The sequence below is a fragment of the Ctenopharyngodon idella genome, chromosome 12 (genome assembly GCF_019924925.1).
Source record: "Ctenopharyngodon idella isolate HZGC_01 chromosome 12, HZGC01, whole genome shotgun sequence".
Lineage (NCBI taxonomy): Eukaryota > Metazoa > Chordata > Actinopteri > Cypriniformes > Xenocyprididae > Ctenopharyngodon > Ctenopharyngodon idella.
Genome location: NC_067231.1, coordinates 28,301,021 through 28,328,010, shown reverse-complemented (window position 1 = coordinate 28,328,010; position 26,990 = coordinate 28,301,021). Strand labels below are relative to the sequence as shown.

Sequence of the window (26,990 nt, the reverse complement as noted above, 5' to 3'; positions counted from 1 at the left end):
TTTTTATTCAGCTACAATGATATCTGGATGCCTTTGTCCATATAAGGGATTTCCTGTCAAAAGTTATTACATCTATGAGTCCATTTTGGAATTTCAATTCAATAAATGTTTTCTATTTTTAGTCTAGTAGTTTAAAATCTGTTAACAGAGCCCACCTGAGAAAAAAAACCTTGTTAAAGCTTCTGATGATCAAGTTATATATTTAATTATAATTATTGATTACTCTTCCAGATTACTTATAGACATAGAAAATCAGTTTTATCAGACTGTCAGCAGAAGAATCATATTGTGATGTGATGGAGAATCTCACTGTCTGCAGTCTGATATTGTGTTTATGATTTAAATGGTTTATGTTTAATGCATCTTTTCAGAGAAATTCTGCCAGAAAGTATCAAGAACATCTTAACAAGACACAGCAGAAGATGATCTGACTTTTAAAGGATGTCTTCAATACTGATTTTGATAATGAAATGATTTTCACTGTTAGCTTTCTGTACATGCAGTTTTGTAGTAGTGTGGTACGGTGCCTACTGAAGATTATACTATACTATATTGATATATTATATTGAATATAAGATTGCATATATGATCATATCATAAGATATATTTTGAGATTATAAGAGAGAGATTATTTGAGATCATATAGGCTATTATATATTTGATTATTTGAGATTATATATTAAAAGATTATATTGCATATAAGATTTATTATAAGATTGTATATAAGATTATATTATACTATACTGAAGTGTAGTGGAGTTTTGTATATTTTCTGTCTCTAGCTATAAATGCCACAAGCATATGAAACCAGAACAAGACTGGATATCAGTACGAATCTAAGATACATATTGACAGCGAACTGCTCTTGCATTGCTGATTAAGTTCTGTTCGTATAGCTATTGGAAATTAACCCCTTAAAGCTACAATTATGTAAATTTTTCGCCACTAGAGGTCGCTTATTCAAAACAGGCGTAGTTTGATCACGTCTTGATTGCACAGGATCATGGGAGTTGTTGTCTTCACGTCTACAGCCGGTGGAAATGAATCGCTACAGGACTCGGGCAGAAATTATATTCATGGATGAGATTATTAATGTTACTGTAGTATGAAGCAGAGCAGGACCGAGTGCTGTGGGAGCTGAACAGAGCCGCTGGAGCGATTGATAATGAGAGACGAACGCGACACACATCTCGAGAGCAGCAGAACTTTTATTATGCCACAGCCACTGCTTCCGCTTCTTCCGGTCAAGCGTATGAGGTAACAAAATAACATTTGTGTGTTTAAAGTTGTTATAATGCTACTCTGTGTTCGCTCGGAGGCTGCTATGAGACTCTTGTTGCACACTGCAGTAAGATAGATCAATATTAGTCATGGTACTCGAGGTATATCAAGAAAACAAGATTTAAACAACAAGACTGGTGGATCCAAAATGGTCAATATTCATATTCATGCATTTTATTCATATTTCATGTTAATCATTTATGGCTTATGATTTATCAATATTACTTTTGATTTCATATATTCATGTACTCCTACTCCATATATTAATCCTCATCGTATTTTCAAGTATTTACTCTTTATTGTACCCTTTATGGTTATTATTCTTTTATATTTAAGAGTATGTATTCAATTGTTCTTCAAAGAGTTCCAATGTGACAGGTCACGTTAACACGTTTGTGGTTAGATATTGGACGTCTGCCAAGTCAAAACATCCCCTATATCTATTTTCATCTATTTTTGACATCTGACCAGTCTATGACATAATGGCTTTCCTTTGCTTTTCTTTGCTCTCCTGCTTCTTCTCTTCTATCTCTCATTTCATTCTGTAAATGTCTTAATTTTATTCCTTCTTTCTGTATATTCTGATCTTCATCTATTAGATACAATACTCTGGATTTTACAATACTCTAGATTTTGTTATTAACTATTAATTACTCAATGAATCTGTTTGTCTCTATAATTTTTAATTAATAAATTTGTTATTCCTTATTCAAATTTAATCTCTGACATAATCATTGCTGGACTGCCTAGATCTCATTATCTCAAGTTTTTGCATCAGTTTTAGTGTTTCCGCCCGGATCTTCACGATCCGTCACTTCTGATAATGCAAGCTTTAAATAGAGGTGAGTAATATCCTCTGTTTGTTTCTGGTCTATGGTTTTCAAATTGTCTGAGCTTTGAATTGTATCCGCTGGTGGATGTGGGTCTTTCAATTTTGGCAAAGAAAGAACCACAAGTCCAAGGCCACTGCCGATGTTAAGAATATCAGATAATTAATGTTGAGTATTCTGGTAAGTCATGATTGACTTTGGAATATTGAATGAATCTGGTGATTTCTGGGTTATTCGGCAGAAGTGTATAAAGTTAAGAGAGCTCTCTGTGGGTATGGAATGGCCGGTGTTGGACGTCATTGATCTATCTAATGTAGACACAGATGCTGTCTGTGAAGGGCTTCTGTTAAGGGCTCAGCAATTACGATAACAGGAGACTGGCCTTGCTTCCTTGCTTGATTATTAAATTGAGATTTGTTTATTAAACTGAGATCCATTGGCAAATATTATATGAATATTTAAAATGAAAACCAAGAGTTTGAAATTTGTCTAAATCCAGAAAGCAGAAATTTAAATTGTGAACATTTTTAGGATTTATTGTATGAAAAAAAAAAAAAACTTATTAACACTGAGTTTAGCCACAAATCTTGAATTTCTTGGATAATTTCTTAAATTTCCTACATAAATCGATCTTGTCAGAATGGGTGTCAAAGCAGAGCAGTACATCAGCAATTATTGTTGTACATGGATGTCCGTCTCATAAAGGAGATTGGATTGTAAAAAGGCTTACAAATTCAACTAATGGCTATTTTTGCCACTATTTCCTCCAAGTCACTTTGATGAGGTGAAGTTAGTTTTAAACCAAATTCCTGTTCTGCTCTGTTCTGTCCCAGCTGTGTTAGATCGAGTGTGCTGCTATCTTTAAAGTATTGTGTCCAAATTTGTGATATGATATGTACAACTGTATTTAGATAATTCTGCTGAAGAGTTTTTTTTTTATTATTATTATTATTTCATTTATGCATTGTCTCAGATTGGTTAAAGGTTAAAGAACATACTTTTTACATGAGATGTGGAGCTAGTCAAAAAGAGAAATTAATAAATAGTACAATATTAACTGAAAGAAGCAAAGATATAGTTTTATTATATCCTGAAATATGTATTCATAATCCCTGGTAGACAGCTTGAAATTTGATCTATTGTAGAGATTTTAGTATGTGTTAATGGAAATAACTTTTGCATTGTGTTGAATGAGAACAAGATTGAGTGACTAAGTTAAAATTGAATTGATTTAAGTAAAGAAAGACATTTTTATTTTATTTTATTTTGATGTATTTGTGAGGATTTATAATATGTTCACATAATTAATAGTTTAGTTTGCTTTCCTGCATTTTGCAAAGAAGAACTTGCTTTATCAAAATAAAATTTAGAACTGCTGTTGTCAATTGAATGAGACTCCTAAAATAAAGGAAAAGCAGAGTGTGGCAGTACAGGAAAACAGATGTTTTTTTTTATGCTGTGTGGCCAGATGGAGGAGGAAATGAAATTATCCGGAAGTAGGAAATGCGTAAGGAAATACGTAGATAAGGAGGAGATGTAAGAGGGAAAATTGGGGGTAAAAGAAAAAGAGAGAAGCAGGTTACCTGAGACAACTGCCTAGTTATTACAGCCCTTAAACAACTCCTTCTCTCTTATGCAGTAGAGTCAATGTTGATTTTTTTGCCACAACACGCCCAAACTACATAAAGACTGCTAATTTGAATTTTATTTGGGCCCGCCACCATTACAAGAGCAGATTGTTTATATTCGATTGTGATAACAATTTATGTGGGGTCAATTTGATTTATACCATTCTCTGAGTGTTCAATTTCCAGAGGGCGAATGGACTTATAATGGACTAATAGATGTGGGGGAAAGAGACTCAAAGACTCAAAGACCCAGGCTGCAGAGAAACACAGGCACTGGTTGATGGGCCTTCAGCTCACCCCTGAAAGAAGAAGCTGACACTTCTGAGGGCTGGCAACGAAAAGACTGAGTTAATGCAGAAACAACAACGGAAACAACCTGCCATGAGACGCAGAGAGAGAAAGACAACTGCATTCAGAGTCAACCTCATGCTCCACCTGGTCCTCATCACAGACTGAGAGACCCAACGCACTGGATGAAGAAAGACACTAAAAAAGCCAAATAGGCTCAACTGACTGATGATACGAGTGGGGGACTTCCATCTCTTCCTCATGTGTGTGCAGGTACTGTATATACAGTGATCACTACAGAGAATGCCTCAAAATTGGACTTGTCATCACAACTTACAAATTGGTAATAGTCTCATAGCAGTTCTTTATTTTGTTAACCTACTGCACTTTTCTTTCAGTAAGCACCAGTCCAACCCTTTATGAAATGGAAGTTAAGTGTTTGCTTGACTGATGTTCAGTTAAAACTGGGTCTGGACTTAGTTAGAGGACATTGAATTCACTAACTAGGAGTAATGCTGTGCAATGAAGAGAGTTTAGATTCTGCTCTCAGGACAGACATGTATGTTACAGAGTTCTCTTAAATAGAATATGGATGGTAAAGATATGATATTAGTCACTCCATCTTGGTTAATAGATATTTATGTATTTATTTATTTTTATTACAAGGAAAAATTCCAAAATTTCAAAATCATTATATCACAAATGCTGTTATTATCAGAGATTATGATTATGGTTAGCCATGGATCCAAAATTATGAGATCTCCAGTTTTTTTTATTTTTAGAACAGCTCATGAGCAACTGTAAAAAGACTTACTGTGTTGAGCTATATAACATGATTAGTTTTCTGTCGATGAATGTATCCAAACAGTTGCTCACCTGTCTAATAAAACACATAATATATTAAAGCATCTTTAGTGTTTCCTTGGTTTCTATAAAATATTGACAAGCGACGCACGGACATGTCCTGAGTCCTGGATAAAACTGCTTATTTCTCCGGATTTAAACATTCTTAGCATTTGAGATGAAGTACACAAGTCAACAAAATAATATATAAAAACTGTTTTAGTGGTTTTTTGGTATTTTAATCCATTTCCAGAGCACAACTGTGTCATAATCCGTCCCTGCTACTAATATATTAAAGCAATGATTCCACCATTTTAATTGCATGTTTATTACAGTGAAAGTCTTCCTACGTGGAATGCACCTCGTTACAAGTTGTGGCTTGTATTGTTTGTTATGATGGAAAATTTTAGACAAACTGCATTCATACTTGTACACAATGTTTAACGACTGCATGTACACGTGATGCAATCTATTTAAAACCTGTTTACCTTTGATGAGGGAGAGATTGACAGGTTCTTTCATAGGTGGATAAGGGTTCCAACATTGAATTTAGTGCCTTACAAAGAAGAAAATGATGTGTTTGTTCAGGTATGCAATAATAAAACAATAACACTGCCTTGAATCTTTGGATGGCAGTCATGCGTATACATATTATAGCATGGAAGAGTACAGATTCAGTCCAGCATAGTTATTAAAATATAGTTATTAAGAAACCAGGCTCAGTCGGGGGCCAGTTCAAATGAACGGTGTATGATTATTATTCGGGTGGCATCACGAGTCAGATTGGGATTGGAACAATCAAAATATTTAATCCAGTTCCATCTGGTTGAAGATCGGATTCATCACGCCAGTATGTTATGGAGATAGGTTTGTTGAGGTCTTCACAGGGGATGGTCCAGTTCATAGGCGTTATTTGCGGGTGGGACGGGTGGGACATGTCCCCACCACTTTTTGCCAGGGTCAATATTGTCCCCACCACTTTTTGAAACATCTCGCGGCACGGATGTACAGGTGCTGGTCATATAATTAGAATATCATCAAAAAGTTTATTTATTTTACTAATTCCATTCAAAAAGTGAAACTTGTATATTATATTCATTCATTACACACAGACTGATATATTTCAAATGTTAATTTCTTTTAATTTTGATGATTATAACTGACAACTAAAGAAAATCCCAAATTCAGTATCTCAGAAAATTAGAATATTACTTAAGACCAATACAAAGAAAGGATTTTTAGAAATCTTGGCCAACTGAAAAGTATGAACATGAAAAGTATGAGCATGTACAGCACTCAATATTTAGTTGGGGCTCCTTTTGCCTGAATTACTGCAGCAATGCGGCGTGACATGCAGTCGATCAGTCTGTGGCACTGCTCAGGTGTTATAAGAGCCCAGGTTGCTCTGATAGTGGCCTTCAGCTCTTCTGCATTGTTGGGTCTGGCATATCGCATCTTCCTCTTCACAATACCCCATAGATTTTCTATGGGGTTAAGGTCAGGCGAGTTTGCTGGCCAATTAAGAACAGGGATACCATGGTCCTTAAACCAGGTACTGGTAGCTTTGGCACCGTGTGCAGGTGCCAAGTCCTGTTGGAAAATGAAATCTGCATCTCCATAAAGTTGGTCAGCAGCAGGAAGCATGAAGTTCTCTAAAACTTCCTGGTATACGGCTGCGTTGACCTTGGACCTCAGAAAACACAGTGGACCAACACCAGCAGATGACATGGCACCCCAAACCATCACTGACTGTGGAAACTTTACACTGGACCTCAAGCAACGTGGATTGTGTGCCTCTCCTCTCTTCCTCCAGACTCTGGGACCCTGATTTCCAAAGGAAATGCAAAATTTACTTTCATCAGAGAACATAACTTTGGACCACTCAGCAGCAGTCCAGTCCTTTTTGTCTTTAGCCCAGGCGAGACGCTTCTGATGCTGTCTGTTGTTCAAGAGTGGCTTGACACAAGGAATGCGACAGCTGAAACCCATGTCTTGCATACGTCTGTGCGTAGTGGTTCTTGAAGCACTGACTCCAGCTGCAGTCCACTCTTTGTGAATCTCCCCCACATTTTTGAATGGGTTTTGTTTCACAATCCTCTCCAGGGTGCGGTTATCCCTATTGCTTGTACGCTTTTTTCTACCACATCTTTTCCTTCCCTTCGCCTCTCTATTAATGGGCTTGGACACAGAGCTCTGTGAACAGCCAGCCTCTTTTGCAATGACCTTTTGTGTCTTGCCCTCCTTGTGCAAGGTGTCAATGGTTGTCTTTTGGACAACTGTCAAGTCAGCAGTCTTCCCCATGATTGTGTTGCCTACAGAACTAGACTGAGAGACCATTTAAAGGCCTTTGCAGGTGTTTTGAGTTAATTAGCTGATTAGAGTGTGGCACCAGGTGTCTTCAATATTGAAACTTTTCACAACCCACACAGCAAAAGTATTCCGCGGCGGTATCGCAGCTTCCGGAACGTATCCACGAACGGACCCGTATCGGCGTCCACTTGCGCGCAGTGATGGATCTGCAACGAAGGCGGATCGCGGACCCGCCATGGCTCCGCGCTGCATCCGCGATTAAAACCTTACCTCCGCGGCCGGTCCGTTTGGGACCCGCAAATTGATACAACCGTTACAGTAAAGGCGCGTGCGCGTCCGCGGATCCGACATGGGTGCGCTCAGGATCCGCTGATTGACAGTAGAATTTACGGCGCCGCCCGGAGGCGGAGCTGATCCTCTGGGCTGTGCCAAAACGAATGTGACAGTCACGCGGGTTTGGCGACTTGAATGCGGATCCGCCTTCTATGTGGGAATATTGTAATTTTCTGAGATACTGAATTTGGGATTTTCCTTAGTTGTCAGTTATAATCATCAAAATTAAAAGAAATAAACATTTGAAATATATCAGTCTGTGTGTAATGAATGAATATAATATACAAGTTTCACTTTTTGAATGGAATTAGTGAAATAAATCAACTTTTTGATGATATTGTAACAAGTCTAAAGAGTGTTTTATGTTCTGTTCGGATAAATCTAAGTGCATGCGTTCTTTCCTGTGTTATGGTTCAGCTTGTGTGTGGCTTTAAGGGGTGGGAGGTTCTCCTGAAAGAATAGCCTGCGTGGTGTTGTGTGGGCGGGGTTCTGGGGAAAAGGTTCCAGAAGTTTGTTCGCTGTCTGTGAGGCAGGAGCATCGGCTAAACAGGTGCTCATCTTAATAAAAGAAGACTAAGCTGTTAAATGAGTCTCATCATTTCCTCCGTTCGTTACAATATTCTAATTATATGACCAGCACCTGTATACTAATACAAAAGAAACAACTGGAGTAGATTAGCAATTCGTTCGCTGTGTTAATAATAGTAATTCTATTCGTTCCGGTGAAATCACAAAACAAAATGCACATGCTCTTGATTGCACTTGCTCTTGCATCCCTGCTCTTGATATACAATCACTGATAAACATCTTTGGTTTTAATGAGAAAAAAATAAAATAAATAACACAAGGGCGGATAAGAACCCAGAACCTCTAGCACGCTGAATATGAAATTTACCCCTCGTCCATCAGGACAATTCGATATTAATCGTGGATTTATTGGCTAATGTAAAGACTTTCGAGACTAACGAAATATCGTATCATAATAGATGTAAGGACGAAACTATCATATTAAACATAAGGTCTATGTCGAATTGTGTGCATTTATTATTGTAATGATACAATTACAATCCACCACCCTCCCCCCGACACACACATTCCTGTCCCACCCACTTTTTAAAACAAAGTTACGCCACTGGTCTAGTTGACCCAGTCACTGCTGACACTTCAAGGATGTAGTGTAGCTACTGTCGTCACGTGTATGGCATGAAGGGGAAATTTCCAGGTCAAACATGACCATCAAAATTAACATCTCTGTGAGAGTCATCCTGAAACCTAGTAAGGATAAGAGTCTCAGAGTGGAATGAACTCAGACGGTGAAGACATACAGACCAGAGGTGAGAATAACTCTCTTTCTCTCAACAGGAAAATAATATAATTTATATCTATTAATTCATAATCATCCACAGGAAAATTCAGTACATGCATGCTGTTTTTACACATTTTGCAAATGCATGAATATTTACTCTTTTTTTATGATAATTTTGTCTGATTAATGTTGCAGTGTTTCCAGCAGAATTACATTATTTTTGCGTTCAGCCAATTAAGCAATGCAAGTTTTTTTTATATCGTCACGTTCAGTTTCTGCGGGTTTCTCAGATTTGAAGTAAGCCTAAAGCTTTTTTACTGTGCGATTAACATTATTTTTCTTCTTCTCTCGATCAAATATAAATCATCTAAATATGCATTAGAAGATGTTGGTGTTTCTTGAAACATTTTATGTCATTTTAAACTACTTTAGTAAATAAACATAAAAGTAGTCCATACACTTTATTTATTTTTTTTAGAATTCTCGTTTCCTAATAATCCCACAAAACATTTAAATTTAGAATTCCAATGAGCTTTCAGTAAATCATCTCTATCTTTAATCTCAAGTACTTCCTTATTATTCCTAGTTGGTTAAGTTTTACTTCTGATTTAAATTGTCATGTTTTTCTATTACAGAATCAAAACCATGAATGCTGTAAATTCTGTACAACTGCTCATTCTGGTTTGGACTTTTACTGCTGTCTGTCGAGCTGATGGTGGTAAGAGAATAAACTTTCACTTGAAAGAGTGCGAGGGACTAAATCTAAGATTATGAAAAATGTTTTGGTAAAATTTGATTCAAATGCAGTATATAAAAAATGAATAAAGATGCACTATATTAAGTGGATGTGAATCTGAATTTCTTATTAAAACAACTGCAGATATTTTTATTATTCAGTGGCTGTATTAAATGATATACATTGTTATTTTTCAGATGTCTGCAGTGTAAGCTGTGAGGAATGTGACTGGAACTGTGGGTGAAGAAGTAACTCTCACCTGCAGTGTCTCTCTGAAGTGCTCTGAATGCTGCATTACAATGTATAAGTTTCTACACTCTGAGAAATATAAAGACTCAACAATCTGTAGAGAAGATCTTCCTGAGGGCTCCTGTGAACAGAGAAACAGCTTCACATGCAGATACACTCCAACTACAGCAATGACAGGAAAAGTCAGATTCTTTGTGCAAACAACATGTGGAACAAAAAGAACAGAATTCACTGTGAACATAACAGGTACAGTATATAATACTGATGTTTATAGTTCAATAGATGTTTGCAACTGTCCATTTATTTTTTCAATCTACTAACAGTGGATTATAATCTGTTAACAGAGTCCATTAAAACTGAAACTGTTACTGAAGCTCCTGTTAAGAAAGATTTTACATTCTAGTATACCACAAGACTGTTGAATGCTTGATTCTGATTGGTTGATGAATGAATGTCTTGAAATAAAACAATAACAAACCTGTAGTATAAACTTTAATAAATGTTTGAAACTTTAATTTTTTAATCTACTAACATGGTTTAAAATCTGTTCACAGAGCCCATTGGATCTCCAGAGAACCGTGAAGTTCCTGATAATGGTATTGTATTCTATTACGCCTGTAGTTATTGATTTTATTTTTAGTCTCTTGTCAGCATATTTATCATATTAAAAATCACCTGTGAATAAATGATTTTAAACAATGTCATAAAAAAATTAAATTTACCTTTACAGAAAAACTTCTGTTGGATGAATCAAAAGGTTGTGGATTTAAAGTTGCTGTCATCGCTGCTGTTGTAAGCAGTCTTATCATCGTCATCATGACAATCATTTACAAAATGAAACAAAAGTACAAACAGAAAAGGATGTTTCTGAACAACAGCCAAGAAAATTGTGCAGTAAATGTAGTCTAATATCACTGACCCAGTTTTGTTTGATTTTCATGTGAAGATCATGAAAGACAAACTTTATAAGAACTCCATAAACTTTATCTGTACATACATTAATATCTGTTAAAACCCCGTTTCTGTTTTTATATTGATTTCAATGAAATAATATATTATTAATCTCATTGATCAGTGTATATATTTGGCTTTAATGATCTTGTGCCTGTGTGAACATTAAGAGACTAAAGCAGCAAAAACCAAACAGTGTTTGCTTTTGCTCTTTTTTTTTTATTGTTCTGACATTCAAGTTATGTATATAATGTTAATTTTGTATTTGGTAAGTGGTAATAGAATGGAAATGATTTTTTACTGTTATTATTCTACACATACAATTTTGCAATGATGTAAATGGTGTTGTGTTGCACAATGTGTTGTATTAAAAAGCAATGGAATGAAGAAACACTTGTGTTGTTCTCTAAAGATGATTATCTTGAACCTCATTTCATCATCACATGGTATACCAGTGAAACCAGTAAAGAGGGTGAGTTTCGTTTTTAATTCGAGGAAGGAATTACAGTTCGGAGAAAGTGAGAAAAAGAGCTCAGTACATGACAAATCATGCTTTACCTTAAAATCTAATGTAGTAGTCAGTAGAGTTCACAACAAACAAGGTTTATGATTACAACACAACTGTTGCAATACATTCTAGCCGAGTCATATACATATACAGTATATGTATGTATATATTATATATATATATATATATATATATATATATACACCGATCAGGCATACCATTATGAGCACTGACAGATGAAGTGAATAACACTGATCATCTCTTCATCACAGCACCTGTTAGTGGTTGGGATATATTAGGCAGCAAGTGAACATTTTGTCCTCAAAGTTGATGTGTTAGAAGCAGGAAAAATGGGAAAGCGTAAGGATTTGAGAGAGTTTGTCAAGGGACAAATTGTGAAGGCTAGACGACTGGGTCAGAGCATCTCCAAAACTGCAGCTCTTGTGGGGTGTTCCCGGTCTGCAGTGGTCAGTATCTATCAAAAGTGCTCCAAGGAAGGAACAGTGGTGAACCGGCGAAGGCTGGCCCGTGTGGTCCGATCCAACAGACGAGCAACTGTAGCTCAAATTGCTCAAAAAGTTAATGCTGGTTCTGATAGAAAGGTGTCAGAATACACAGAGCATCACAGTTTGTTGTGTATGGGGCTGCATAGGCGCAGACCAGTCAGGGTGCCCATGCTGACCCCTGTCCACCACCGAAAGCACCAACAGTGGGCATGTGAGCATCAGAACTGGACCACGGAGCAATGGAGGAAGGTGGCCTGGTCTAATGAATCACGTTTTCTTTTACATCACTTACCTGGGGAACACATGGCACCAGGATGCACTATGGGAAGAAGGCAAGCCGGCGGAGGCAGTGTGATGCTTTGGGCAATGTTCTGCTGGGAAACCTTGGGTCTGTCCAGACACGAAGTGTGTGCTCTTTGTTGTGCTTTTCCTTTTTTTATTTTAAAAATTAGAAATTAGTCAAGAAAATAAAAAGAGGAAAAGCACAACAAAGAGCAGTAGAGGATGTTACTTTGACGCATACCACTAAGCATTGTTGCAGACCATGTAGACCCTTTCATGGGAACTGTATTTCCTGGTGGCTGTGGCCTCTTTCAGCAGGATAATGCGCCCTGCCACAAAGCAAAAATGGTTCAGGAATGGTTTGAGGAGCACAACAACAAGTTTGAGGTGTTGACTTGGCCTCCAAATTCCCCAGATCTCAATCCAATCGAGCATCTGTGGGATGTGCTGAACAAACAAGTCCGATCCAAGGAGGCTCCACCTCACAACTTACAGGACTTAAAGGATCTGCTGCTAACATCTTGGTGCAGATACCACAGCACACCTTCAGGAGTCTAGTGGAGTCCATGCCTCGACGGGTCAGGGCTGTTTTGGCAGCAAAAGTGGGACCAACACAATATTTTTTCTTTTTTCTTTTTGTTTACTCTTTTTCTTTATTCTTTCACTTTGTTCCTGGTCTAGAGACTATTTTCATTTTCATACTCATTATTATTTATCAGCCAACAGGCTTTTATGCTTGGACTGATTCCATGTCAAGTTTGAAATCAGTGTGGGCGAAAAAATTGAAAAAGATGGGCGAGACAGTCAGAAGTAATTAAAATTTGCCATTTCAAATCCATGTTTACAGTGAAAATCTCCCTAAAGCATCATGGGAAGCACCTGATTTGACGCACAATGGTGATGTCTTGTATTGTTTGTAACGATGGAAAATTTAATACAAACTGCATTCGTACTTGAACCAGTTTAACCACTCAGTGTGTATGTAGAGGTGAGACTGGGAAAAAGTAAACACATGTCAGTCATATCAGATTTGGTCTGAGTCCAAGCCAAATGGAGTTAATCTGTAAAGTCTATCAGTTGAAGTTTGTGGATCAAAGAATTTCAAATGCAGCTTTCCAGCTGGATATTCAGCTGGGACATATAAAGAACATCTCAACAAGTCAAAGCAGAGGAAGGTCCTGGATCTAAGGTTGCTTTCACTGCTGCAGTTATTAACAACTGTATGTGAATTCATAATTTGTGCTGTGTATTGCGCTGTGTAAATGATTGCGATAAAAATAAACGAATAATCAGAATAATGAAAATTGCACGTAGGCCTAATCGGGAACAACAGTTGTGGCTTGTATTGTTTGTAATGATGGAAAATATTAGACAAACTTCATTCATATTTGACACATAGGTGATGAAATCCATTAACAACCGGTTTACCTTTGATGAGGGAGAGATTTTGCAATGACAGGGTTCTTTCATGGGTGGGGTTTAATTTTAGTAGCAGTTTTAGTAATACTGATAGGCAGACCGGCAGTTCTTAAAGGGATAGTTCACCCAAAAATGAAAATTTGATGTTTATCTGCTTACCCCCAGCGCATCCAAGATGTAGGTGACTTTGTTTCTTCAGTAGAACACAAATGATGATTTTTAACAACAACCGTTGCCGTCTGTCAGCCGTATAATTGGTGTCAATGGGAACTTCTTTTAAAAGAGTAAATAAAACTTGCTTAGACAAATCCAAATTAAACCCTGCGGCTCGTGACGACACATTGATGTCCTAAGACGCGAAACGATCGGTGAGGTCTGATCGCGCTCTGACAACGGAAGTGATGTCTCGCACTCATTGAAGTATAAGCGCAAGACATCACTTCCGTCATTAAAACGTGTTCAGATCTCACTAACCGGATGCGGCACGCAGTTGGACATAGTGGTGTATTAGAGGTAAAATGATATAAATACTGTTCGGTTTCTCGCACAAACTGATCGTTTCATGTCTTTGGACATCAATGTGTCGTCACAAGCTGCAGGGTTTAATTTGGATTTGTCTGTGCATGTTTTTTTTTTACTCTTATAGATTGTGTTCCCATTGACATACATTATATGACTGACAGACCGCAACGGTTGTTAAAAATCATCTTTTGTGTTCTACTGAAGAAACAAACTCACCTACATCTTGGATGCCCTGGGGGTAAGCAGATAAACATCAAATTTTAATTTTTGGGTGAACTATCCCTTTAAGTAGGCCTAGCCTTGCTAGCAAGTTTAGGTAAGGGCAAAACGCACAAGATGTAATACCTTCAATGCCCTGAAGATGGCAATATCGCTTTATAGCAGAAACAAACTGCTGCAGAAAAAGTTGGGTCTATGCAAAATATTATTGCATTACTCATCACAAATGTAGCGGCATAAAAAGTACATTTACTTATTCAAAAATGTAGTCAAGTAAAGAGTAAAAGTTGTTAATATATTTGATACTCAGTACAACTACAAAGTAGCCAGAAAGATACTTATGTACAGTAACTAATTACATTTACTCAAATACTTTACACCTCTGGGTATGTCCATGTTCGTGTGTAGGACTATTAATATGTTGAAGGAGGTCAAATGAATCAATGAGTTGTACAAATTCCTTCTCCAAGTGATGGGAAGGGCAGCAGACAGTCAGTTTCACTGTGTACAAAGGTAAGCTGAATCTACTCAATAGGGAAAGTAAAACTTAAAATCACATAAGGACTTAAACCAGACTACTAACTTTATGTTCATGTTAATACAGGTACTGTGTACCATATCCATGATAATTGATCATTGTTTATTGTACTGAATTACTATAAAAATGGAAACTGCTCTTCCATCACTTGTCAAAAATATCCTTAACATCAAGCCACAGAAATAAATGATGTAGGATCCTTCATGTCCAAGAAAGTGTTCAAATATTGATCATAGAAGAGTTTCTAAATAGTGACATTAATATAATATAATAACTCAATAAATGTTTGCAAATGTGCATCTATTTTAGTCTACTAACAGTAAAATCTGTTAACAGAGCCCACCTGAGAAAAAATCTTGTTAAAGTTTCTGACGAGCAAGTTATTGAATTGAATTATAATTATTGAATTACTCTTCCAGATGACTTATATACAGAAAACTGCTCTTCAGTTTCTTATCATCATATTCATAACTTTAAATCAGCTACTAATAAATGATTTTAGTGTTTAAAGTTGAAGAAGGAAACTGATGTATGATCATGATTTCCAAATAAACGTATGAGTGTTTTTTAGAGATTGCACAGATATCAATTTCACATGTGTCAGAAAATCATTTTTATCAGATTGTCAGCAGAAGAATCATATTGTGATGTGATGGAGAATCTCACTGTCTGCAGCCTGATATTGTGTTTATGATTTAAATGGTTTATGTTTAATGCATCTTTTTAGAGATTTACTTATTCTGCAGGAAATCTTTAGGCATTTTTGTTAAATGTTGGATAGAAATAGAATTATTTTACGCATATAGATTTTAGTTAGATTTGGGGAATAGTTTTCCACATTCTGAGGAATGAGTTGGAGTTACTGTATTTATAATTAATTATTCCATAAAAGAAATATATTCCAAAAAGTAAAATCACCCTACAGATAAAAGTAGAGACATATTTATTAATAAAAGCATGTATAGAATATAAATAATACAGTCATTTCTGAGTAGAACTTCTGCAAACCCACAGGCACTATTTTTGGATTTGGTGACTGATTATAGCCTACTGTATGTGGTGTTCATTAAATAAACACTCTTCATTTCTTCAGCAGCAAACTTTCACATATGCTTAGCTCTCCATTACTTTCTTGTTCTAGCCCTATGCTCTTGGGTAGCTGCCAATTGTATGTTTGGTACTACTGCCGTCTAGACGACAATAATAAGAACAACAATTGATAACAACAACTAATCACCACATCCCCTTTCCTTTAGAAAATATAAATTGAAGTGCATAAAACAACAGAGGCAATATAACACAAAATTATCCATTTAAAATTTCAAAACAATGCCTTTGTTTAGTACATTTCAAATGTAACTGAGCAGAGTCGATCAGTTTAGGTCGATCAGGTTTCTTTATGACACGTGATGATCTTCTTAGTATAGGAAGGTCATTTGTTTCTGCAGAATGATCATTGTCCAGGGAAGCGGAAGAAGACGAAGAGGACTGAATGCTTGGTGGTGCTACATCTGCAGGTGAGACCAGAACTACTACTTTCTTGTCAGTCAGTATTTGGCTTGTTTCTTGCGTCTTAAGGAGACTTCTGCGATTTCTCCTTCTCTTCTCCTACTCTTCTTCCAAAACAACAGCTTTCTTGTCCCAGCAGTTGGTATCTTCCACTCTCACAATGTCATTCCTTGATAGCACTTTCAGCATTTTGGTTTGTTTGTCATAGTTTGTCTGATTTGGAGAGCTTTCTGTTTCTGCCCAATTGTCGCACTGATCAGGTCTTGTTTCGTGCAATCCCGTAGGGAAGCGTTGTTCTTATTTTGCGATTCATTAGGAGCTCTGCAGGAGATGCACCATGTTCCAGAGGTGTTGCTCGATAGCTCAGAAGAGCTAGATATGGATCTGACTTGCCTTCTGATGCTTTCTTGAGTAACTGCTTCACAATATGCATTCCTTTCTCTGCCTTCCCGTTAGACTGAGCATGATGGGGACTCGAAGTCACGTGTTTGAAATCATAATGAGCAGCAAAGTCGTGAAATTCCTTTAAATTGTAGCACGGACCGTTGTCACACACTATTACAAGAGGAATGCCATGCCTGGCAAAGATTGACTTCATCTGCTGTATCACACATGCACACATTCTGCTTTATGGCACTCCTGCCTGAGAGCACGGTATGATTGTCAAACCATGGACGTGAGCTGATTCCATTGAAACCATTGATTTTAGTGGTGCAAGTGAGTCTAGAATATTTGTAAGTCTTATTAAACAACAAAATAATTTCCTCTGTTGTATGATTATGCGATGGAGCTTCCAATACAATTCTTGCTAAGGACTCTGTATAGGCATTAGAAAATTCCTTTACAATCACACAAGAATAATGCACATCATCCCAATCGCTTGGAGGCAAATATGGAAGTATTACATTAAATGTGATAAACATAGACAGCTTTCCTTAATATCAGTTTACATACTGAAAGGCCAGAAAATAGAACAAGATCAATGGTATGTCCAGAGGTGTAAAGAGTACCTGAAAACCATACTTGAGTAAATTACCTTCCATCGAAAATGACATTACAAGTTACAAGTCACCACTTGATTTTAACAGTACTCGAGAATTTTACTCATACTGAATGTAGGCTCAGAGATGCACTAGATGCACGACACCAAAGAGACATGTCAGTGAAAATAAGAAACAATTGATTTGTAAGATGAGAAATCATGTTTATTTTCTAAAATCAAAATAAAACTGAACACCTCAATATTGCAATAAATCAAGGTGGACACAACAGCCTCTTAAACGTCTACAAACTCTCAAGTCTCAGTTAAGCTGCACAGAAAGGCCATAAGTAAACCAATATCCTTCAAAAAGGTCTGTGTATATATACCCAAAGTAACTAGTAACTAGCTTGAGTAGTTTTTTCATTGGATACTTTTTTGCTCTTACTCGAGTAACTATTAAGATTATTACTTTCACTTTTACTTGAGTAAATATTTCTATAAGTACTTGTACTTTTACTTGAGTACAGTCAATCATGACATCATCTCATAAATCAAACATCTGCCATTCACAATTACCTGCTAATCTTCTTCTTCTTTGGGTTTTTACGGCAGCTGGCATCCAATTTGTTGCATTACTGCCACCTACTGTATTAAATTCCCTTTATACTATATTCTCTTCTCCAATCCAGTTTCTTTTAAAAAACCTAATAAATATTTCCTGCCTTTTTGTTTCTCTGCACACTCTAAAATACTTTTAACACTTCCCTCTACCCGTCCTAAACTCTGTAACTGGGTCATCATTTCTTGTCTTTCTTGAATAAACCTCCTACAAGATATTGAAACATGCTCAACCGTCACATACTCCAGACATTGTGTGCACATTCCTGTTGGGTGTTTCCCCATAATATGTAAAGTGTCATTAAGATTGCTATGCCCCATTCTTATTCTGCTTAAAATGACTTGTTCTCTCCTACTCATACCATTATCTCTTGACACACCCACTCTGCTTTGTATTGAATATAAATGTCTTCCTTTTGTTTCATTCTGCCACTGCTGCTGCCATTTGTCCATTATTTCTTTCCACACTATGCTCTTTCCCTCTGATTTAGATAACTTAATATTGATTTCAACATTTTCCTTTTTAGTTGCCATTTTTGCCAACTTGTCTGCCCTTTCATTGCCCGCAGGAAACTGATGTATGATCATGATTTCCAAATAAACGTATGAGTGTTTTTTAGAGATTGCACAGATATCAATTTCACATGTATGTGTCAGAAAATCAATTTTATCAGATTGTCAGCAGAAGAATCATATTGTGATGTGATGGAGAATCTCACTGTCTGCAGTCTGATATTGTATTTATGATTTAAATGGTTTATGTTTAATGCATCTTTTCAGAGAAATTCAGCCAGAACGTATCAAGAACATCTTAACAAGACACAGCAGAAGATGATCTGACTTTTAAAGGATGTCTTCAATACTGATTTTGAAGAGACACACAGCTGATCAGTATGTGTGCCTTATTTATTTGTGTAAAATAAGTGAACTAAACTTATTCTGCAGGAAATCTTTAGGCATTTTTGTTAAATGTTGGATAGAAATAGAATTATTTTAAGCATATAGATTTTAGTTAGATTTTGGGAATAGTTTTCCACATTCTGAGGAATGAGTTGGAGTTACTGTATTTATAATTAATTATTCCATAAAGGAAATATATTCCAAAAAGTAAAATCACCCTACAGATAAAAGTAGAGACATATTTATTAATAAAAGCATGTATAGAATATAAATAATTCAGTCATTTCTGAGTAGAACTTCTGCAAACCCACAGGCACTATTTTTGGATTTGGAGACTGATTATAGCCTACTGTATGTGGTGTTCATTAAATAAACACTCTGAAAAATAATTAATGAACTGGTGTGTAGACTTCATCTGCTGTATCACACATGCACTTGAGGAGTTAGACAGCAGAGCTATTTCTGGAAAACTAGAGAAGTAATCCACTACCAGCAAGTATTCTTTACCATGGAAATGAAACAGATCGGTACCCACTTTCTGCCAAGGATACTCAGGTAAGTCTGTTGTGATCATGGGTTCTCTTGCTTGCTTGCTTTGATGTTTCAGACAAACTTCACAAGTACTGAGCATTTTTTCAATGTCGGAATTTATTCCAGGCCAATAGACTGAATCCCTGGATCTCCTTTTACATTTCTCCATTCCAAGATGTCCTTCATGTATCCTGGAAAGCATCTCTTATCTCAGCACTTGTGGAACAACAATTCTGCCTCATCTCAGAAGAATACCATCTGCCACACTGAGCTCAGCTCTGACATTGTAAAATTGTGAGCAGGAACTTTTGACCCAGTCATTGTTCAGATTTTCAATTACAGCCTGGAGAACTGGATCTTTCGCTGTCTCCTCAGCTCTCTGCTTGAGCTTCTGATCAGACACTGGAAGAGATTCAACAACAAGATTTACATGCACTTTCACATCATCTTCCGTGGAACTCACATCTGAAGATTTGCGTGTTAATGGTGCACGAGATGCATCAGCTAGGACTATGTATTTCCCTGGAGTGTAGACTAATTAAAAGTCATACCGTTGCAGTCTCATCATTAGATGCTGAATGCGTGGAGACATCTCATTCAGACTTTTTCTGATGATCGCAATTAAAGGCTTATGATCCGTTTCTGCAATGAACGATGGTAAACCATAGACATAGCTGTGAAATTTCTCAAATCCAAAGACAAGTCCGAGGCATTCTCTTTCGATCTGAGCATATCTGCACTCAGATTGAGTCATCGTCCTAGAGGCATAGGCTATCGGTTTCCAGCCGTCAGCATCTGCTTGGAGTAAGACTGCGCCTAGACCATCCTTTGACGTGTCCGTCAGGGGTGCAGGAGACATTTTCAAAGCGGGGGGGACCAAATTGTAAGCAAAAGCCCACATAGTAAGATCAGATTTCCAGATATCGGACCACCACTTCAGGTTCACCATCAGATCACCATCATATATTAAACTTGCCTGATCATTAACCTTCTAAGTACTGGGACCATTTTGGGGATTTCTGCCTGGATTTGGCATACCCAAATTGAAAAGCTTCCCATACCCACATACAGTCCTCTAAATCCACATACAGTCCAGAAATCTTGGTGTCATTTTACAGGAAGCCCTTTGAAGTTACATAAAACACTCCTAAAAATGATTTAAAAAAAAAAATTATAGTATATATTGTATTTAGTATACCTAAATAAAAAGTCTCCCTACACCATTTACAGTGGTATTTCAAAATATTAGAATATTTCCTAAAATCAATCAAAAAATGGATTTGCAAAACAGAAAAGTTCAAGTTCTTTAAAGTATGTTCTTTTGTGCACTCAATACTTGATCGGCAGGACATATTACAGCAAATGACTTGCTCCTAGCACAAATTACTGCATCAGTGAAGTGTGGCCTGGAAGTGATCAGCCTGTGGCACTGCTGAGGCACTATTGAGCCTTCAGATCATCTGTATATTGTTGGATCGACTGTTTCTCATCTTTCTCTTGAAAATATCCCATAGATTCAGGTCAGGCATATTGGCTGGCCAATAAAGCACAGTAATATCATGATCAGCAAACCACTTGGAAGTGGTTTTTGCACTGTGGGCAGGTGCTAAAGTCCTGCTGGAAAAGGAAATCAGCATCTCCATAAAGCTTGTCAGCAGATGGAAGCATAAAGTGCTTCAAAATCTCCTGGAAGATGGCTGCATTGACTTTGCACTTGATAAAACACAATGGACCAACACCAGCAGACGTCACGCCCCCCCCCCAAATCATTATTGACTTCAGAAACTTCACACTAGACTTCAAGCAGCTTGGATTCTGTGCCTCTCCAGTCTTCCTTCAGACTCTGGGACCATGATTTCAACATGAAATGCAAAATTTACTTTTATCTGAAAAGAGGACTTTCGACCACTGTTCACTGTCCAGTTCTTTTTCTCCTTAGCCCAGGTAAGATGCTTCTGACGTTGTCTCTGGTTCAGAAGTGGCTTGGTAGTCCTTTTCCTGAAGATGTCTGAGTGTGGTGACTCTTGATGTGCTGACTCCGGCTTCATTCTACTCATTGTGAAGCTCTCCCAAGTGTTTGAATCGGCTTTACTTGACAGTATTCTCAAGCTTGCGGTCATCCCTGTTGCTTGTGCACCTTTGCCTACCCAATTTCTTCCTTCCAGTCAACTTTGCATTTAATATGCTTTGATACATCACTCTGTAAACAGCCACCCCATTCAGTAATGACCTTCTGTGACTTACTCTCTTTGTGGAGGGTGTCAATGATTGTCTCCTGGACCATTGCCAAGTCAGCAGTCTTCCCCATTAGTGTGGTTTCAAAAAACAAAAGATACCCGGATTTTATACTGTAGGGATGGTCATTTAATGAAACTCAAATGTAAATATTCTAATATTTTGAGATACTGGATTTTGGACTTTCATTAGCTGTACGCTCTAATCAACAAATTTACAAAAAAAAACTTTTGAAATGTTTTACTTTACATGTAGGGAATCTAGAATATATGAAAGTTTCATTTTTTAAAATAATTTACAATAAAAAAATTAACTTTTTCACGATATTCTAATTATATGACCAGCACCTGTATATCCAATATGGCAGTGTTATTTTACAGAAAACCCTTTGAAAATACATAAACACTGCTGAAAGTGATATTATATTTCGTCTGTGCTATAATAAACAAACAAACAATAAAAGAGGCGTTTTATGATTTTTATCAGTTTTATTCTTTCAGGAGACACAAGACCCTATTACAATCTAGAACATCCTCCAGGTTTGTATAATTCCTTATATGTACATCATTTTTTGTCACCTGTGTTGAGCATCACCTCAGCATCATTCGGCTGCCTCCTGGAGCTGCTGCTGCTCACTAATCTTCAACAGAAACTGAAACAAAGAAATTACTGTTTATGCACACAGTTTTTGTGATTATCGAAATCAAAACAGTCCATAAACTATAAATCCTCACAAAAACTCACAAATACTTAAGTCGAGCCAGCTCGTGCGTCAACCGGAACTGAATGTGAGAGATCAGCCTGTGTCAAATTTCTCGGTTTCTGAATGGATGGTTGGCTTGATTGACATGTCCCAGCGAACGCTAACTTTCGAGCATGATTTATATACCATCGACATGTCCTCAGAAAATGTCTTTAGCACGCTTTGATCGATGGTTTGGAGATTGCGTGTTTCTTCAAGAGGGCATTTCCTATTCTGCACATTCGCGACAAAACAGTTGATTATTTACGAACGAAAGCTCACAGAAACGTGAAAAATGTCTCATTTGAAAGAATTTTTTTTTTAGTTTGTAGCTTTTATTTTTGATACTGTTTTAGTTTGATACTGACTTAAGCAGCCCTTATCAAATGTGCGGGGGTCAATTTCTGTCTTTTTAAAACTGCGGGGGTTCTGACCCCCCTGTCCCCTGTGCCAAAGGCACGCCTGGCATCCGTGGAAATTTTGATACTCTTAGAGGAATCAAAGTAGGTGAGAACTGGTTCTTTTGTCAGTGTTGACTTGAGCATTTTCCATTCTTGCTCGTGTTTACTTGTCCACTTGAACTTGTTTCTTTATGTCAACAGTTCTCTGAGGCTTGCCGTTTTTGCGGAGAGGTTAGGAATGAAGTTTACCATTCCCATTATCCTCAGCACACCTTTTTTGTCCACTGGACTCGGCATATCCAGAATTGCCTGAATTTTGCTTCTGTCAGGTTCAACACCACGTCCAGATAACTTGTCACCTAGAAAGGTTGCATTTCCGTGACACCAAACAGACATTTAGCTCTGTTTAACTTGAGTCCATATTTCTGAACTCTTTGAAGTAGCTGGAAAAGTCTCTGATTGTGTTCCTGCAATGAAGATCCCCAAACCACTATGTCATCGACATATGCACAAACTCCCTCCAGTCCTTCTATGATGTGCTCCATGGCACAATGAAAGACTTCTGAGGCTGAAATTATTCCAAAGGGTAGACGTAGAAATTAATACCGTCCAAAAGGTGTATTGAACGTGCAGTATTTGGTACTGTCTTCATGAAGCTTCAACTGCCAGAATCCCTGCGAAGCATCCAACTTGCTGAAGAACCGTGCACCAGTCATTTCACTTGTGATCTCCTCACGCTTTGGAATCTGGTAGTGCTCCCTTTTTATGTTTGCATTCAAGTCTCGTGGATCCATGCATACTCTCAGATCACCATTTTTCTTAACACAGACCATTGAGTTTACCCAGTGTGTAGGCTCCTCCACTTTCTTAATTACTCCTAGAGCTGTCATTTTATCCTTTTTTAGTTTTTCTTTGTGTGGCGCGGAAACCCTTCTTGGAGCGTGTATTACAGGGTGAGCATCTTCTTTGAGCTGAATTTTGTAAATGAATGGTAGAGCTCCCAGTTCCTTTGAAAACATCATCAAATCTGCGAACAACGTTATCTGTAGTTTCCTGTTGTGTTGCTGTTACATCATGACTATTGATGCAGTACACTCTTTTTACCAGTCCTAATTCCTCGCAGGCTTTGTCACCAAGGAGAGACTGATGATCATCTGGGACTACAACAAAGAGCAGGTGATGAGTTTTGTTCTTGACACATACTCTGAGTCTGCACACACCTTGAGTCTTTATTTCCTGTCCGTTGTAGGTTTTGAGTGACACAGGGTTTCTGTTTATCCGGGGCTTAATTTTCATTTCCTTTAAGTCACTTGTGCTTATGAGACTGGCCTTCGCTCCTGTATCAAGTTTAAGCGGCACAATAACTCCATTGACTTGTAGTGATACAATCCATTTGTCTTTAGACACACAGTTCACATCAGAGTCATTTCTTTAATTTGTTTCATATTCTTGCTGAATACTTTCTGTGTCACCGTTGATCATGCCCACAAAGAAAGTGTCTGATAATTCTGTCTCTTAATGCACATTTGTTGATGGCTTTGTTTTATTCTTTGAAAAACACTGCTTAGCGAAGTGGTTCATACCTTTGCATTTTGCACATTGCTTTCCATATGGTGGGCATTGTTTAGGCTGATGCTTTGAGCCACATCTTTTACAGCAGAATGAATCTGCGACTGCCTTTGGTGCAGCTTTTTGACGCTGTCTTTTCATTTTATGAAGTGAGCGAAACACGCACCTTTCATTTTTCTTTGGTGAGCAGTGCTCGTCAAATTTCTTCGTGACTTCATCATATTTTTCTCTGTCGGCAGCGGCCGCGACCGTAAAAGTATTGTATACTTCAATTGCCTGAGGTCCAGCAACAGTCAAGAGCAACGCTATTTTCTGTATTTTCCGTGAATCTGTCTCGCCGTCCAGACCAACAGCTTGCATGTATAGCGTGAATTGCTGCTAAAATGTCCGCCAGCTGCTGTCAACATTCCTGGAAAATTTTCAACGATTCCGGTGGTTTAACAGCATCCATCTCCGTTGTATCACAGGACAGTGTACTCCTGGTACCATGTGGTGTTCATTAAATAAACACTGTGAAAAATAATTCATGAACTGGCGTGTAGCCTCTTTATTTCTTCAGCACCGAACTTTCACATATGCTTAGCTCTCTATTACTTTCTTGTTCTAGCCCTATGCTCTTGGGTAGCTGCCAATTGTATGTTTTGGCCATCGGGCAATTCTGCAAATGCCAGAGGGCCGGACCATTTTTTTTTTTTTTTTTTTTTTTTTTTTTTTTAATGTGGGCCGGTCAGTTTTATTTTTAAATATATAAATAAATCGTTTTTACAGGCTGACGGCGCATAGGACGGGTTTTTATTGCTTGCACGATTTCACTATGGTTATAATAATAATAAATAAGCATTTTAGTTTTAGTTCATTTTAGTTGTATCTCAAGATATTTGTGGATTATTCCATAAAAGTAACTATATTCTCAGCGTCGCGGCTGATTTATGCCTAATCTACAGTTGTTTACTTCTAGGAAACAGTTTATAATGTTTTCATTAGTATGCACGATTTGTGCAGTCGTCTTTAACAATGACAGATACTTCGTGTAACAGCAGAGCAACCTTCAGCTATCGTCTACAATAAGTTCAGCTCGTTGTGCTCTTCCTTTGCGATGTTTTAAAACTCGGTATTTTATTAGTTGTTATCATAAGTACATTACTGCCTTTAACAACTGAAATAAACCTGTGTAAATGTTTTTGAGGACTTAGCTATTCTGGTGTTCTTAAGTTCTTGTTCATTTTGATATGATGTAGGCCTATTGCTCTTCAAAAGGATTAATAAAATTCTTTATTATTAGGCTTATGTTACAGTACAGAAGGGACCGAGGCAGATATAACAGGTAGATATGTTTATTTGATACCAGCAAGAGTGAACTGTAGTGCAGGTGAATGAAGTGCGATGCAGAGAAGTGATACTGTCCTTGTTGGTGGTAGACACGGGTGGTTTCAGAAGATGCTGGAGAAACTAGACACCGGAGACCAGGAACACTCACACACAGATGGGAATCACACGAGGAGAACAGGAGACGCTGGAGACAGGTAAGTAATTCGGTTGGAGTCCTTGAGGTAAGCATACAGATGAGTCGTAATGCAAACGAGACCGGACGAAGACTGTGTGTGAGTGTGTGGGTTTTAAGCGGGTGGTGATTGCAGTGATGATGAGGTGCAGGTGCAGGTGATCAGTACTCTGGAGAGTCTGTGTGCTGTGATTGGTGAGCGGTGGAGCCTGGCGTGTCTGTGACAGCTTACCATGGTTGCATTTATTTGATCAAAAATGGGCAAAACAGTAATATTGTGATTTGTTTTCTATTTTAATATATTTTAAATGGCTGTTTATTCCTGTTACTCCAGTCTTCAGTGTCACATGATCCTTCAGAAATAATTCTAATATGCTGCTTTGCTGCTCAAGAAACATTCTTAGCTACTATTATCAGTGCTGAAAACAGGAAACCATGATAAAGTGCCTGTTGATTAACAGGAAGTTTGAAGACTATTGAAATAGAAATCTTTTGTAACATTAGAAATGTTTTTCCTTTTTTTTTTTTTTTTTTTAATTTTTTAATTAATCCTTGTTGAATAAACTTCATCCTTGTGAAAAAAAAAAAAAAAAAAAAACTACAGTGATTCCAGACATTCGAATAGTATTTAATGCAAATGCATTTGTGCAAATTATTTTGATGGCCACTGTCTGTAAAAAGATAACGTTTTGTTGTTATAAAAATAGTTTTATGTAAATAAAAAAAGTCATTAAAATTCAAAGAGTGGTAAAAATATCAAAATCTTTAAGACTAAAAATGTAATTTTTTGATCTAAGAATAGCTTTCTTATGTGTCATATTTTCATATATTAAGGGACTGCTACAGTAGCTAAAGTTTGTTGTTGGCAAGTCCATGGCCCATCTTTTTGTACAAAATCAAAATTAAATTAAATGTCATTAAATGTCTCACACAATATCATATGTTCACTCCATCACACATTATACAAAGCATCTATAATCAAAAGCAAATCAAGGCCATATTTCCATCTTTATTCCAGGATTTGTGATATATGTTTTGACAGATAGTTTAAAAATGTTTTTTTTTCTTTCAAAATTTCATGAGGCCAAATGTGCCCCTAATTAAAACCCCATGAAGAACATGCATGTTTATGAACATTAGGTTGACTGGGACACTTTTTGCAATTGAGATGACTGGGAAAAAGTTTCCCGATCAACCTGAATATATGCCAAATAATGAATGTTTGTGTATCAAAATAAATTGTCTATTTATAT

General features: G+C 37.2%; 1 protein-coding gene and 1 long non-coding RNA gene across 2 annotated transcripts in view; both read left to right on the top strand.

Moving 5' to 3' along the window:
- The window catches only part of LOC127523260 (uncharacterized), a 73,265-nt gene that overhangs the window by 16,570 nt on the left and 29,705 nt on the right, over window positions 1–26,990 (top strand). The window lies entirely within an intron of this gene.
- Window positions 10,057–11,146, top strand: LOC127523277 (uncharacterized). Its single transcript, XR_007932840.1, has 2 exons — window positions 10,057–10,400; window positions 10,535–11,146. It is a non-coding gene; the product is annotated as an uncharacterized LOC127523277 (long non-coding RNA).